The sequence below is a fragment of the Limanda limanda genome, chromosome 20 (assembly GCF_963576545.1).
Source record: "Limanda limanda chromosome 20, fLimLim1.1, whole genome shotgun sequence".
NCBI classification, from domain to species: Eukaryota; Metazoa; Chordata; class Actinopteri; order Pleuronectiformes; family Pleuronectidae; genus Limanda; species Limanda limanda.
The window spans coordinates 10568207-10584066 of NC_083655.1; positions in this window are offsets into that span (position 1 = coordinate 10568207).

Below are 15860 nucleotides of genomic sequence, written 5' to 3' on the forward strand. Positions count from 1 at the left end.
AAAATAAATGATGTGCGGTGGGCGACTGTCATCTGCACCTGATATCTCTCATCCTCTATGGACCCATGTACGACAGAAGGAAGATAACAGCCCAGCCTCCTTTTCCTCTAATTTGGTGACTTTGATAATGACCCAGCGTATGTACCCTCCCTGCTGATTCCTCATTTCCGATCATCAGCGATAAATAAGTGTCATTGTCCGTTGTAAATGAGCCTGTGACTGATCTGTTTGCAGAAGCCCAGTGTGCAGGAAGTGCACTAATGGGCACATGTTAAACAGATTTCCACAGCTGAGGAACAAGTAGGATATGAAATTTTATTTACTTGCGACATCCTTGCATTTAGAAATGTGCTTTTTATATAGTTCAGTCTGAAATATTATATAATACTCGTATTAAAAAAACATGTCTAGTGCAAGAATTTAATTAAGAAACTTAATTAACTCAAAACACTTTCAATGACCAGTCATTTTTTAATAATAGACAGATTCTTAATGAAGAAACCATTTTTACAGCAAAATAACAAAAATCCAACAAAATTATTAACTATTAGACAATTGATAACTTAAAACACTGTGATTATAAAAGTTAGTACAAAACTTTTAAATTCATATGATTATCTCAAATGAATGTAGAGCATTTACCGAGTTGCTGTTTTCAGTGTGCACACTTGTTGGATGTTAAACACACGCTGCAGTCCTAGTTAAGTTTACATTCAAGTAACTTTGAACTAAAAACATATTTTCCTCAATGTAAACATTTGTAAGCATCCAAACTCGCCCTAACATTTCCCCGACTGTAAAGTTGTGAGCGTTAAAGAAGGAGCTGAAGTCTACTTACTGTGTTTGCGTGGTGCTGCTGACGAGCTGAGCAAACAGGACGCTCTCCCTCGCCACTGCAACAGGGTTTTAAATACTACGGGGAGAGAGCTACTTCCCAGTCTGACTCCTGATGCCCACAAGATGCTGCCCCCCTGCGACAGAACGACTCTCATGATGCTTTCACAGACAAGAGGGCGAGCCCGCATGTTGTAACGTGAGAGCCATGCATTCAGCAGCAAACACTGCTCACTGCTGTCTCCACTCCTGATAAGCTTATTAGACTGGAGGCTTGACACCCGATTTACGAGAAATGTGATCTTCAATTTTAATGGCGAAAAAGTGTTTTGGGGGTTTGATTCCGAGCATGAAACTCATGTGGGAGGAAGCAGGGCATGTGCTCATGTCCAAAACAACCTTTTACAATCATTTTTCAAGTTTCCAGTCCCCGTCCTTATTGCTTGTATTTGATTTGATGTCAAACCTGATGTTTAAACAACCTAAAGCAGCAACCTGACCACCCAACTGCGTTTACCATATCGTGTACCATTAATCAAACAGTTACCCGCCGCCCCAGACAAGGCCTGGTTTGCTGCATATGCTCAAAAAGCAAGAGACTCTTGACAAGAGAAAATGAAGACAACCTCTGAAACCTCCTTGTTGATCGTGGGGATTAAGGAATATTCCTCAGGGAATCTTTATCGGGCAGGATTATCAGATAAGGTATATCATTAACTGAGGATTATACTCGCGTTTCTACCAGCATCATCATTAGGCGAGTGAGTGCGACTGGCCTTTCAAGACTTATAACGTGTACTCGCCCTGCCTTGCCAGCAGAGCCGATTTTTTAAATATTTAGTCAGTTAACAACAAGCAAGAATATTACTTGTAATGAATGATCCACTCAGTCGGAGAAAGAACAGGAAGAAAAACGTGTTTCAGCCACAAGGACGTGACCACATACTTTGATCCAGACTGAAATGTTTTTTGATTAAAAATTAATTTAGAGATTTGGTTTTGAGGTATTTGTGCCAACTTGAAGTTGCTGTCTAATTCAGAGGCAAATATTGTACTTTTTATTCTAATACATTACCTGAAATTATTCTTTGCAAATTCAGAATTACCAATAAATTATATAATAAAATACATCTAAGAGTAAGCTCCCCACCTGTACAGAAAGCAGGTAGTAACTGCTTCTCAATTAGCTGTGATATTAAAGTGCTGCCCATGTGTTACTGCATTTGATGTATATATTTTGAGTACTTTCACTTCAGAAGACTTTAGCTTAACGTTGAATTCAGGACTTTCTTTTTAAAAGTAATAGGAGTCTTTATTCCACCAGACCAAATGTATTATTATTATAGTTAGACTCTAGGGGAAGGAACTGTACAATTAAACAGTAATGGTTCCAGGATGATGCTTCATTATGACTGATTTTTGCTTTTAGTGACTTTTCTCAACAACTATCAAATGAATTGCCGTGAAACGAATGAGACAGATATTAACGTGTCCCCTCAGGATAAATTCTCATAATTTTGGTGAAGCCTCAGCATTGCATCTTTTGATATAATTTGTATTCATCACGATAGTCTGGTACTCCAGTCTTATTTGTCTTATATGATAATTAGTAATGATAATAATACCTGCCAAATTGCTGCCAAACAGCAAAGTACAACACTATCCATCACAGTAAATGTCAGCAGGTATGCTTTACCGAGAACCAGAGTCCACTTCTACCAACAGCACCAAACAAATATTTGCCTGGTTATTGTTCTTATCTGTGAGATCTCATCTTGTCTGAGCAATATTTGCAGAAAAGCCACACATGCACTAGAAGCAGAGCACAAAGGGGATCATTATCTCTCCCGCTTAGCTTGATGAATGGCTGGGATCGGGACGCATTACAAATAAAAACATGAGTAATACCTGCAGAACAATCGTTTGAGTTTATCTTGGAAATTGGCAGTGGGGGCTAAGCTGCTGCACACAGAGAGAGATGGAAGTGGAGGAGAAGTCAGGTCAAGTGAGGAGCACCTGTGGTGTTTTGACTACATTTGTTTTGGGGGTTGACTCTGAGTGTTCCTGTATGTCCAGTGGATCGGTAACAACAACATGATTTGAATGTTATGCCATTCAGACGGTGGAAACGTGTACTTAGCGGTGAAGGGATTCTAATGTCCGGATAGTGCACTTCATCTGTCCAGAGAAACCACAACCGCTAACGACTCGGTGCTAGGAAGGCAGGTACCATTATTACTAATACACAAACAAACTTGATTTCCCGTTTTACACACTTGCTCTGAATTGTATATTGAGCGTTTTGCTGGAAACAGAACGTCCTCGAGCATCATGGGACTATCTTTGAAAATCATGTCAACCATGAGAGGTGTCATTGGTTTACAGAGTATGAAAAGACCAAGTGTAACGTGTTGCTCACCATAGATTTTCCAATCCAGAGATGAGGCCAAAACATCCCGGATACGGATGTGTGTCTATGGTTTGGAGCCGGACTCTGGACAGTAGTGATCGGGGGGGTGGAACTGCGGTAGCAAGGTCCAATCAAGTCAGTGTCAGCTTTCAATTATGATGTAATACCCTGTATTTATAGCCTCATATAACAAACTGAAACCAAACATAGTAGAAAAACAAACACACTGTCAGAGACCGTCTTTGAGAAACATGTCCCTGTCCCATCCACTTACATGGATGAAAAGGTTTCGTGATTTATGCTGCGGCAGCAAAAACATTAGGAAACAAGAGAAAATCCGCACCCCCCCCAAAGCTCTCATTAAAGGATTCAGCCGTGTTGTCAATCTTAATATACAGTCTGGTCGCGCCACACACAGAAAGTGGCTGAGAGCAGCGATATGCAAAGTGCATTAACCGCTGAGATGTCAGTCCGAAGTTCATCCCGGCCTGAGTGGTGTTAGCGTGTGTGTTCATGTGTGTCGCCGCGGTAACATGTGGCATTGCGTCGGCGTTCCATCACTTATAGATGAGGTTTACCCCGTAAGAGTGGTGGTGTCCTCGGGGACGGAGCAGCTGCCACACAGCTTTTTGACACTTTATTTGTCGCTGCTGAGGAGGCACTCAGCGTGTTGGACTTTTACGTCCAGATCCACTGAATCGTAAACTAAAGCCACTTCCCACGTCAATTAGGCCGGCGTGACTCAACACAACTTTTAGAATAATTCTGCCCATTTTGCACAATCTCCTGCGGTCACAGTGACGTGCCTTTCAGACGAGTGTAAATCATTTGGAAATGGGGATGCAAATCTCAATATAAATGTGTTTGCACGGGGAATCTCTTTAGTCATACCGGGGATTAGATTCTTTCAAAGCGCGGAATTAAGAGCTCAAAGGCCTGCTCTTCAGGCTTTAATGAAATATGGAGTTATGCCAGAGAGACATATTCAAATCATTCCCTTTTCTGAATGGAACAAATGCCATACTTGTGTTTCTCCATGTTCCTTTTCTGGGTAATTAGGACTTTAAAAGAAATTCGGAGTGAATTTACAATGACAAGGAACAGTAGAACACATTTAAGATTACAATTCTCCACTATACTCAATACACTGAATCTCAAAGTATCGCTTCAGCCGCTGGCTCTTTGACTCTGGATTTGCACGCTGCCATCACTTAACTCTGCTTTACTCCAATTTTTACTCTTGAGAAATATTGTCAACTGCCCTCAGAGCAGACGTCTATATAAACAAGCTTTTTTACAGGGACTATTTTAACATAAATTGTCTATGTTGTTATCAGGCTGTTATTTCTTCATATAGAAACTTTATAAATTCCTTTTCAACTTCACATACAGCCTCATGTCTGGGACCCTGGAGATAAAAATACAAAAAAGTTTGGTAGTTTGACAACAAATACATTTTGGGCTGTTTAAAAGATTCAAAGCTTCATAGTTTGCTTTAAAACTTCGATTTTTGCCTCATGTTTCGTTTTTTAGCTCGATCCCTGGAATCGTTTCCCCTCTGAGACAAACATGTTGTTCTGACAACTTAACACAATAACGTTCAAATGTAATTATAAGTGATGCACGATTGTCCTCATCTCCAGGAGACTTTAAAGTGTTGCTCTCGAGTTTCTGCCATCCGCCTCTTCGTCTCTGTGCCTTGTTTTCCGTCTCTAAAAACACGGCGCCGGTCTTTGCTAAGCTGAAGTGAGCTCAGCCGCACACTGTCTTGAGACTAGCATGAGCATTATGACTGCTGGAACCCCCTGAGGTCTAAATCCCTGATCCCGGTGGCCGTGATTATCCGTGTGGATTCGCACCGGTCGAATTGGAAAAACAATCATGAGCCACGCAGGCTTGGTAGGTCAGAGACGGTATCATTTTCTATCCCGGTGACACCATCTGCTCAGTTTGTCAGGCCGCGCCCTCGCTGCAGCTTTGTATTAGTCTGTATTCCAGTTTATTTCTCAAAAATGTTAAAAGTTGGGATCATGTGTTGTGTTTGATAAAGCACAGTACACATCCTGATACCATTATTGAAATACACACAGCGGATTACATTTATATACAGATTTATGGAGAAACATTCTAGAGCTGTTTTGTGTGTGTGGCATAAATTGCCCAATTCCTGAACCTGCTTCTTTATGATCTTTTAAAGACACGTCTGTGATTTGTAACTCTCTGTCCCCCACCAAATCTTACTGATCAGCAATAACTCCGCGCCGGGACCGAGGAGGAGAAGGATGTGAGCTGCAGCTGCTTCGCAAAGCGATCGATGCCCTTCATGTGCTTCCAGGAGGACCACTTCCCCTGAGCCAACCTTTAATCCTCTTTAGAAGTATTCTTCCATCTGTCAATGTTGTGCCCCGCGCCAATCATTACCGCTGCATTTACACTTCAGCGATCCACCTGGTCGATCCGCTCCCCCCCCCCCATAGGGGCTTACAACGTCGGCAACAGCGAAGTAAGCTTCAACTCTGCGATAAGCAGCGGTACGAGCAAACAGAGTGAAACTGTCCAAAAAAGAAAGGGACTTATTATTTAGTGTGTGGAAAGTGCTTTTTAAGTTCTTAGTTAGAAGCCGGAAAACTGAATGATCGGGAGTCGGTGAACCATCACCCGCTGTGACATGATTCCAGTGGACGTTTTATAGGAAAAGGGAAAGTCTGTAACATTAAACTGACAGTCCTATGTACATATAATAATACTTTGGGCTTGGTGTCATTGACTGAACATAAAGATGGTGGACGTGTCTCTACTTTGCCATGTTACAGCCAGCCACCAAGTGTTTTGATCCACGTCTTGTACTTTTAATCAGAGACATTGCTTGTCATTTATAATGTTCATTGATATTGAGCGGAGTTAGCCTAACAGATGCACTTTAGATATTAAGTATGAGTTTATAGGCTTGTTTGGAAATACAGGGCATGTAGTGGTATTTTTTATAAATTAGATATATAACACGTTTGTAGTTTATATCACATGAAACATGTCACATATCATGTTTTAATCAAAAGTTAGATCATTTGACTGTATGTCATGCTTTCATTCAACTTAAATAACATCTTGCACCGACAAAAAATCGAATAAAAAATATAGGTTGTTGATCAATCTCTGGAAAAAGAGAGATTTTATTATTATTATTATCCATATAACAGTTATTAACAAGTTGAAATTCAAAAAGTAACAAAAATTATATTTGATGCATAGGTTTCTGACGTTCGGTCGAAATGAATCTGGTCACATACAATTGTCTGGTCAGTGTTTGCAGCTCAATGTTCCAATTCATGGAAGCTTCCGATGCTGGTGGTGGCTCAGTAATCTGATCATGAGTCATGGTTAGTTCCACTTGGCTGCAGACAAAGCTTGTTAACCCTGACACCAGGGGGGTTATGCCCGAGTAAACCCTGCCACGACCAGAGCTGACCACCCGGCAGTGTGTTGCCCGAGACAGAAAAGCGGTTTATGTATAATTGTAGTGTGTAATCACTTATCAGCCCTTGGGAGGTTAAACATCAATAAGTGATGATTACTGATTAAAGTATTAAAAAACAAAAACAAACAAGAAATCAACTTTGAATTTTTTTTTAATTCTTGCTGTGCAACAGTTTACAAGAATATTTTCCATTAAGACATAATTATCTTGTATTTTTTCTAACTATTGCAGAGCAAGAATATAATTATAAGTATTAATTGTTTGCATGCAGCCATACAGAACCCTATATTTGGTATTAATGAAGTTTGTGGCTCAGTGCAGAGTGTGAGCAGCAATATTGCACGTGATTGCACTACTACACTATATATACATTATTCTCTCTGGTTTATTTGGATATTATGGATTCTTATATGATATTATTCTTTATGACTTTTAATAGTTGTGTTTGGACTTGGATACCAATACCAGACTGTACTCTTTGACTGAGGAAAGGATCAGTAGATCATGGATTTTTCCACAATTTGGACCTTTCAAGGTAAAGTGAGGACTCACATTTAGAAACCATTAAAATTGGTGTCTTTCTGAAACAGTTCAGGTAAGACATACGCCACCATCCCATCATCTGAAACTACAGTGGACTCCACATTTTTGTTTTTATTGCACAATGTGTTGTTTTTCTTGTAACATGGCACGGCAAAATGTTCCTTGTTTCAAGCGCTGGTTATTGGCAGAGAAGTGGAGCGAGGGGGAGTTTAGGTGACGAAGAAGAGAGAGGATGAAATGCAGGGAGAGACAGCAGAGGAGATTGGGTTGGAAAAGCACAGCGGCTTGAAAAAAAAGGGGACAAATAGGAGACAGAGATGAGAGTCGCCACTCTCCAATGTCCTGTTTACTTGCCCTTATTAAGTGATCGAGGACGTGCAAGCTTGTGGACTGACAGGCATCCTGGGTAATGAACTGTCTCCACTCTTTCTGCAACCATTATTTTGAAGGTCAGTGGACGGGTCAAGACAGCCAGCTCCACGGAGCGATACCTTCCAAACCGTGGTAATGACGCCTTCACCGCCTCACTTCACTGAGCCGCTCTGAGCAGTAAATGCTTTTCGTCCAGTCACACTCGGCACTCCACACTATGGGATGGCGAAGGTTCAGAGCCTCTCGACTGACTCTAATGACTGCAGAAATAGAAAGAACATGCTCGTTATGCAAATCTTTCTTTTTTTTCCGTTAATTACAGGTTTGCTTCGGTCTTCATTACACTGTTGGTTGTGGTGAGTGGTGCAGACGTGGGTGGGGGGGGGGGAAGAGAGAGGTTGTATCGCCCACTCCAAGGAGATGGATGGAGGGTTGTGAACATGAGCTGCTACGTTCAGCTAATGAGCATGACTCCACCTTGTGGAGACAGCACAGACTTGATGCTGAGGGACTTGTGGACACTCTGCATGAACCCATTCAGAAATATCAGACTGTACTTAGACAGGAAATCTGCTCAATTTTTCATGTGAGAGGAAAATGCTTATCAGACAAATTTACCAAAAAAAGGCTTGTGGAGTGCAGTTCCACCCAGACGCCAGACACCTCTTCTTACTCTAAAAAAAAAAAAATGTTTACCTTGTGGCCACTCTATCCCACCTCTAAGGACATTGGTTTTGAAATGTGTTCCACTTCATTATTTAAGAGGTAACACCAAATCAAATGGAACCACCTCCCCTTCCCCCCCCCCCGACTGCCCCTCCGAAATCCAATCAGGGTCGATGAATCTGAAATTGATAGCAAATCTTTATGAGCTCCGGCACTTACTCGTGTGTGCCATGAGGGCCACTGAGAAATGAGAGGAAGAGGAGCTGTAGGGAGAGATAGCCGGTAGGAGACAAGAGAGAGAGAGAGAGGAAGGGAGAGAGGGGGGGGGGAGGAGTGAGGATACACCGGTAGATTTATGACTTCTCGTTTGGAGCATACTGCTGAAACAGACTCATAAATGTTTTTGATGGTCCGCAAATAAATAACTCCCAGCGTGTCTGCTCAGCACACGATAAATAATCCTCAAAAGTTTAATCATTCCCAATCCCCCCCCAATTTATTCTGGGGATATTTATGTGAGCCTATATAGTCTGTATGCTGTGAGGTCCATACAGACGAGGCAGAAGCGTACACTATCTGCACCAATAAGCCCATGTGTCAACTCTGATTCGGGGAGATTTTGATGAAGCTGTGTGCCGCATTGAAGTAAAATTGTTGGGCCTGCAGGATTGTGAGAAACCGAGAGTCGGACGTGTTTTTGTTTTCTATTGGTTGTCTCCTCAGTGTCTTGTTCGCCCTCGATCTTCCTCCACGCTCACGGCAAACAGCTTCCCACACGCACAGGTCGGGAGACGCACTGTAGAGACGGCCTCGGTATTCGAAATAAGGTAGAGAAAGGATCAGGGGCTGCATGTGTGTTTGTTTGTGTGTGTGTGTGTGTGTGTGTGTGCACAAATGTATCTCCTCTATGTATCTGTGTGCATGTGTAAAAAGGTGCAGCTTGAACTGTAAGTGCATCAGCATGCGCTTACAAGATGCACTCCTGTGTAGGAAGACATTTGCAGTGATGCATGTGTTGGAGAAGTGCCTAAGATTGACCAGTGTGTGTGTGTTTGTGTGTTTGTGTGTGTGTGTGTGTGTGTGTGTGTGTTTGTGTGTGTGTGTGTGTGTGTGTGTGTGTGTGAGAGAGAGCTCATGTGTGTTGGCGGAGGTTTCCCTGGAGAGGCCGAGCAACAGAGCTGACCTTGCAGTAAAAAAAAAGACGATAATTTATTCATTGGCATTGCACAAATTTTTCTCTATCTTCTATTAGGTGTTCAGCTGTTATCTCAGCTGTTTTGAAGCGACTCTTTCCTGCACTCTGCGCAGTATTGATTTCTTCCAATACTCCGTCGTTACTCTAGGACATCCAGATTGAGATCCCAATTTATGATGTAATCAGTGCTCCCTCAGTAGCTTCTCCTTCATAATGTGGATTCAGTTTGATGCCGCTTTATAGAGCCACACTGACCCGCCTCCCTGCTTTGTGTATTTTTAAACCCTGAAGCTTAACCTCACTGTAAAAATGTCTCTTATCGGACAGGGTCCAGCTGGCAATGTCAAACCAATGGCTTTATACCCTCTAGGGTTTCCATTCGGAATAAATTTGATCGATAAAATACCAAGAGGGCACTTAGGGAGCGGACAATTAAACACCTTGCATAGAACAGAGTCCAGCTGCATTTCAAATGACTGAAAGATTATACTGATGAATGCCGCCATTAAAAAAGACAGCACTCAATAGCATTTCGACAATGGAAAGTAAACACATGAGCCGAGTGAAGACGGATTCAGAAATCACCTTTCTAATGCAAACTTGGGCTCAGTCTGTTTTATTTGAAGAGTGCATTACGGGAAAGAGTTGATGTTGGCTTTGGGATTAGATCTGTCATTCATTGCGACGTTGAAAGCTCTCAATTTGTGTTTGATGCACGAGTGAAAGATGTGCCACCGGTATTCTTGACAAAATAGTCCCTGTGCTGTTTAAACACTCTAATTCATTGCAGTAATGGGAGCCATCTATTGTCAGCGGGGCGCCTGATTAAAGGCTTTTAAATTGCTTGGTTCAAATCAAACAGGCTGCAGTTTGGGGATCTCGCGGATTTTGTAAAGCAGGGATAATGAACGTCCGAGAAAATGCTACTTTAATGACTTGAATGAATAAGTGAAGGAAGAACGATTTATTTCCCAGGACTGTCTCTCCCCATCTCCCTCCCCCGCCCCCCTGCTCCTCCTCAAGTGACTTCCCTCAGCATACGTTCAGGGATTGTGTCCAAACAACTATCCGGTGACAACTTGTTGGTGAGACGGCAATCCCGCACAGCGTTGGACTGCCACAACCGCCGGAACGATGAAACTTTAATCGAATCCTATACTCAACATAATTAAACTCTATCAAGTTAATTACCTCTGCTGCTGTCACAGTAATCAAATGGATGGAGTGCGGCTGTGGGCTAACCTTTTCCTCAGGTGTGAGTTACAGAGCACCCGGGGGATAGCGTTACCGGCGCCGCTGAGGGCCTGTCTTGTCCTTTCTTTTTGAGGGCTTCATTTCCTTTTTTCTGTCCGTCTGCCAGGCCCGGAAAGGATTTTCTGCCACAGGAGCTCCTGGATGCCGGTCTCTATTAGTGCCGTCCAAAACCCAAAGAAAGTGGAACCTACTACCAACAGAAATTATAAACGTGACAAGTAAATGTATGTTCAAAAAGCAAATAATGAAACACTTGGGTACAACATACTTGTGACACTAGATGGTGTGGTACTGTACATAAAAGTGTAGTATTCTATTACATGGTTTGCAGTTTTCGCTTCTATGGAATTGGATATATCAGTGTTTTATATCATAACAAAGGTAAAACTGCATAAACACTAAGTTAATTTGAGATATCTGTAATATAAAATTGTATGATCATTATTTGAATGTATTTTAACTTTTGATAATTGTAATTTAACGTATGTTTTAAATGTTTGATATTGGTATTGTAATGTATGTTTTAAATGTTTGATATCTGTATGTATGTCTTAAATGTGGACCCCACTAAAAGTAGCTCTGTCTTAGGGCAGAGCTAATGGGGATCCTTCTACATAAACAAATGAACAAATAAAGTATTCATGGAACAATGATCCAGCTTCCTGGTGAATGTCCCGCCTGAGCCTGATCGCTTCACAAGATTTGGGTGCTGTGATCCAAGGAGGAGTTTGCTTTTGGACCAGGGCTCAGACCCTTGCGCCGGGCACAGAGGACGTGCTGAGCTGGTCAGGGTTGCAAGGCACACACCGCATGATGGATGAGGGGGAAGGAAGTCTTAGTCCCGGCATGGATCATTCAGCCTGCCTCGTCATCAGGGATTTGGAAGCGCAGGGCTCGTGTCTGGCTTTTGAAAGTGCCGTAAAAATCAATCAGGAAGCTTTTTTCCAAAAAGAGAAGTCAGAAGGCTGAGATGATCTTATCCCACTCACATTTTTACCTTCAGATATACTTGAAACGCGGATACTTCACCTTTGAACGACTTATACTGCACATGCTGGTCTATCATCACTTTGTGGATTAACTTTCCTTTTTACACCTCCAGGAATGTATCCAACAGGGTTTTTCTTTGGCTCAACAGCAGTATGTGTGTCGGTTCCTATAACAGGTACACAAGGGATATGCTCTGGTACCTCAAGTGCATTAAAAGTTTACGATTCGCCCAAACAGCAAAACTGCCCTTTTCCCAAACACAACTTATATAGCAGAGAGGAAACATTTAAGTGGCCCGGCCAGGTCAGATTTACAGTGATAGGAAAAAAGCCTATTGACTTCCTCTGATGGCTAATGGTATTAAATTCCAAGGCCATAAAGAACTGTGTGTAAAACTCATGACATGCGCCACACAGGCAGACCTTAGAAATACGCCGAGCTAAACACACATCAGCCTCGCAGCACATGTCCGAGTGCTATTATACGACAAAAGGGCGTGTCAATCAGAGCTGTGCATGCAGACATAAGTGTGGTTGTCAGATCTATTTTAACCAGCTATTCAGATACATTAACACATTCAGAGATAACTTCATGGCATCAGCCTTTTGAACTTCTGCTAGTGAGAGCGAACTGGGAGGTAAAACTCAATGAAGCCTTGCATTTCCTGGGCAGCTTTAAGAACCCATTAATGATATAATATGTAGCAATTCTTTATTAAAATGTCTAAAAATGGATGTGGATCAAGGGGCGGATTTCTTTTTTTCAGTTAACAAATTGCGTAAGTAGGTTATTTGACCACTTCCTTATTTCTTTTGGGAGCTCGAGACACTTTTTTTTGTCTTCATTCTGATGACAGAGGAGAGGAAACAGGGGATGACATGCAGCAAAGAGCACAGGGAGAAATCAAACCTGTGACGCTGCAGTTAAGACTCAGCCTTTATCCATAGTGTTGCTAAAGTGTTCTACCAGTGCACCCTAGCCCACCCTCTTCTTCCTCTGTGTAGAAAAACAATCTTGTTCTAGTTTCGGCTCCTTGGAGATATCTCATGCCCAATTTACTGACTTCTGCCTCTGCCCACCCCAGTCTGTGCGGCATCCAGAAATAATAAGGGTGAACACATGCACCAGCCTCAAACAGATTGAATTTGAGAGCAACTTAGTGTGTGTGTGTGTGTGTGTTTGTCTGTGGTTGTTGTCAGTAGAAAGTCCGAGAGAGCGGAGGGCAGAGAAAGACACACAGAGAGGACAGGAGCAATTTATCTATTTCACAGAAGAAAGCAGAAGGGATCCCTGGACTGCACCATTTGAAGAGAGCACTTGTAGAAATGGTTCAAGGAGTTCCAGAAATGGAAGAAGATAAAACAGACAATTGCAGAATGAGTTGAAGCTATGGCTCTTACAGTAAATGCTGAACTTGGATGACGACCAAAGTGACATCGTTTTACTTCTCTGTCGCCTGATGGCCCCTGTCAATCCCCCCATGGTCCCCTTAGTTACTTATACAGTTTTCATATTAAACGCCTAGAAGAATGCCTGGAACTAATTTGCAGTGGGATGCTTTAATTTGAAGCCTGTCATTTTAGAATCAAAAAAACATCCAGGTAATGTATTTAAAACCCCATTAGGATTCGAGACAGTCTGGAGATGATGTAATAGAGCAGTTGATATTATGCTTGAGTGGATCACATTCTCCATCAAATTTCCAACACACCAGTTGAACTACGGCACGGATCGTTAATCCAAGCTTGGCCCCCAGCCCCACGTGTTCCATCCTCTGATACCACGACGCTGTGGGTCAATCCCTGTGGGACCCACATGGGGGGGGGGGTCGCCTGGCGTCAAGGACAGGATCCAAGATCAGCACCGGTGACCTCTTTAATAGACTGCTTTAAATTGGAAGGCCCTTCCATCAAGAGTCCATCAAGAGCCTTGACATCTCCAGCAGTTTGCATTATCTTTAAAGTCCAATATGTGTAACCTTGAAGGACGTGAGCGAGAGGAAGCGATATCCCGTCGCCACCGGACGCTGATAGTGACAGAACATATCAATTGTGTACATTGGATTGGTGCACGTCTGGTGGCTTGAGGAATTGGTAAATGCAAATGTCCAAGGTTATCGCTCACTCATGTGCCACACATACGTGCACACACACACACACACACACACACACACACACACACACACACACACACACACACACACACACACACACACACACACACACACACACACACACGCACACGCACACACACACCAGTTGGCTGAGGGGATGGGGGTTGGATCACTGTAGCTCAATCTGCTCAACCTGACCACAGGTCCATGTCAGCAGGTAAACTACGGCCGGAACAAGGAAACATGGGACATAGGACGATATCATATTCTAGTTGTTAACCTTCACTCACAGACAATGTATGTGAACACGCGCCTGTAGTTCGCCCCATTTGTAAACATTTCTCAGCTATTGGTCTGTTCACAGCGGGAAACGAAAGGCAGACATGAATAAATAAACTATAAGTGAAAGAGGCTTTAATCGAGCATGAACAAAATGAATTAATACAGGCGGGAAAAATTTACATGAAGAGGTAAGAACTCCCACAAGATTTTAATGTAACAGCATCTCCCACTTTATTAAGTCATAATAACTTTATTTGAAGACCACTTTCCTTCTCAATTTAATAAATGATGTGTAATAGGAAAGAGGAAATAATTCTTGTCTGTTTTAAGTCTTTGCTAAAAACATACTTTCTTCAGAAGGCATATTCCTGAATTGCCTTGGGGTGTCACGCAGGCTATTGTTGGTCTTTTACCTCTATTGTTGTTATTTTTTACCCATTTGATTTCTCGTTTTGCCGTACTATGTGCTGTGTATTGAAAGGTGCTCCTTAAATTCAATAAGATTCAATAATAATTATACTAATACTAATAATGACTAGTATTGGATTAATATAATTGATTACTAATTTTGTTTTTTATTGAATTGTAAATATAATTCAAAATTCACCCAGAGATGTTTTCTAAAGAATGTTTTAAGAGGGGATTTTAAGGCAGAAACCTACGTCGCATCTCGTGTGCAGGCTCATAAGGAGTTGGTTTAAATCTTTAAAAGTCATCAATAACAATTTGAAATGGATGCGAAAATGAACAAGGAGCCAAAGCAGCGAGCCCAGAATATCTGTTATGTGTTCACCTTTTCCTGAACTGTGCAGTAATAATCCTTAAAGCAGCATTTTGTACCAATTGAAGGGAAATATAGAGCCTTATTAGTTTGATCTTATCATTGATTCCCATAATTTGTAAAAAATATATAACATTTTAATTTCTTAGTCAAAGACAGGCTACCGACCTGGACCTCTGTCATATCTGGTTATATTTACAAGCTGCTGTTCCTATTCTTTCCCATTATGGCTTCTATATTGAAAATAAAAACACACTTTCACCATGTTTTGATTCCCTTAATAATATTCATATTATTATGCCACTTTCAAGGTGAAAACACAGTCAGCATTACCCACCCCCATTTAAAAAGACCCCTTCTTTCTCCTGTGTTCGTCTGTGAGTGGAAGAAAGAAATTTCCCAATTTTCCTCTCAGGAGTGGTTTTTGTTTCCTGTCCAGATGATTAATCATTCACATTCTTTCACAGAAGGACTCATAACACCCTAACACTACCTGTGGACCCAATTACACAACTGACAGCAATATCAATGCAACTCCCTGACTTATGGAAGCGTAACACGGCAACCTTTGTGTCACATCAGCACGAGTCATACACACAAGAAATATGCACAGACCAACAGCCTGGCTCAGATGCATAAACATGGATTTATGCAGTTTTGGCATCTTTTAGTTCAAGAAACGGCTTATACTTAAAGTACTAAGGTATCACCAGAATCCTATGATTTAAAAACCTATTCGCTAACTGGTTTTCTTGCAATTCTCACTGCGATATACCACAAACTATAAACTAAAACCCCCGTGTTTTGAACGTTAAATGGCACAATCAGCTTGTAAGCATAAACACAAGGCAGGTGTGGACTGAATGTACTTATTGCTTCGCCCCCGAGCTCAGGTCCAGTCTGAAGTGACTTCATTGCTATTCACACCGCGGCGTGTCCTCGCTG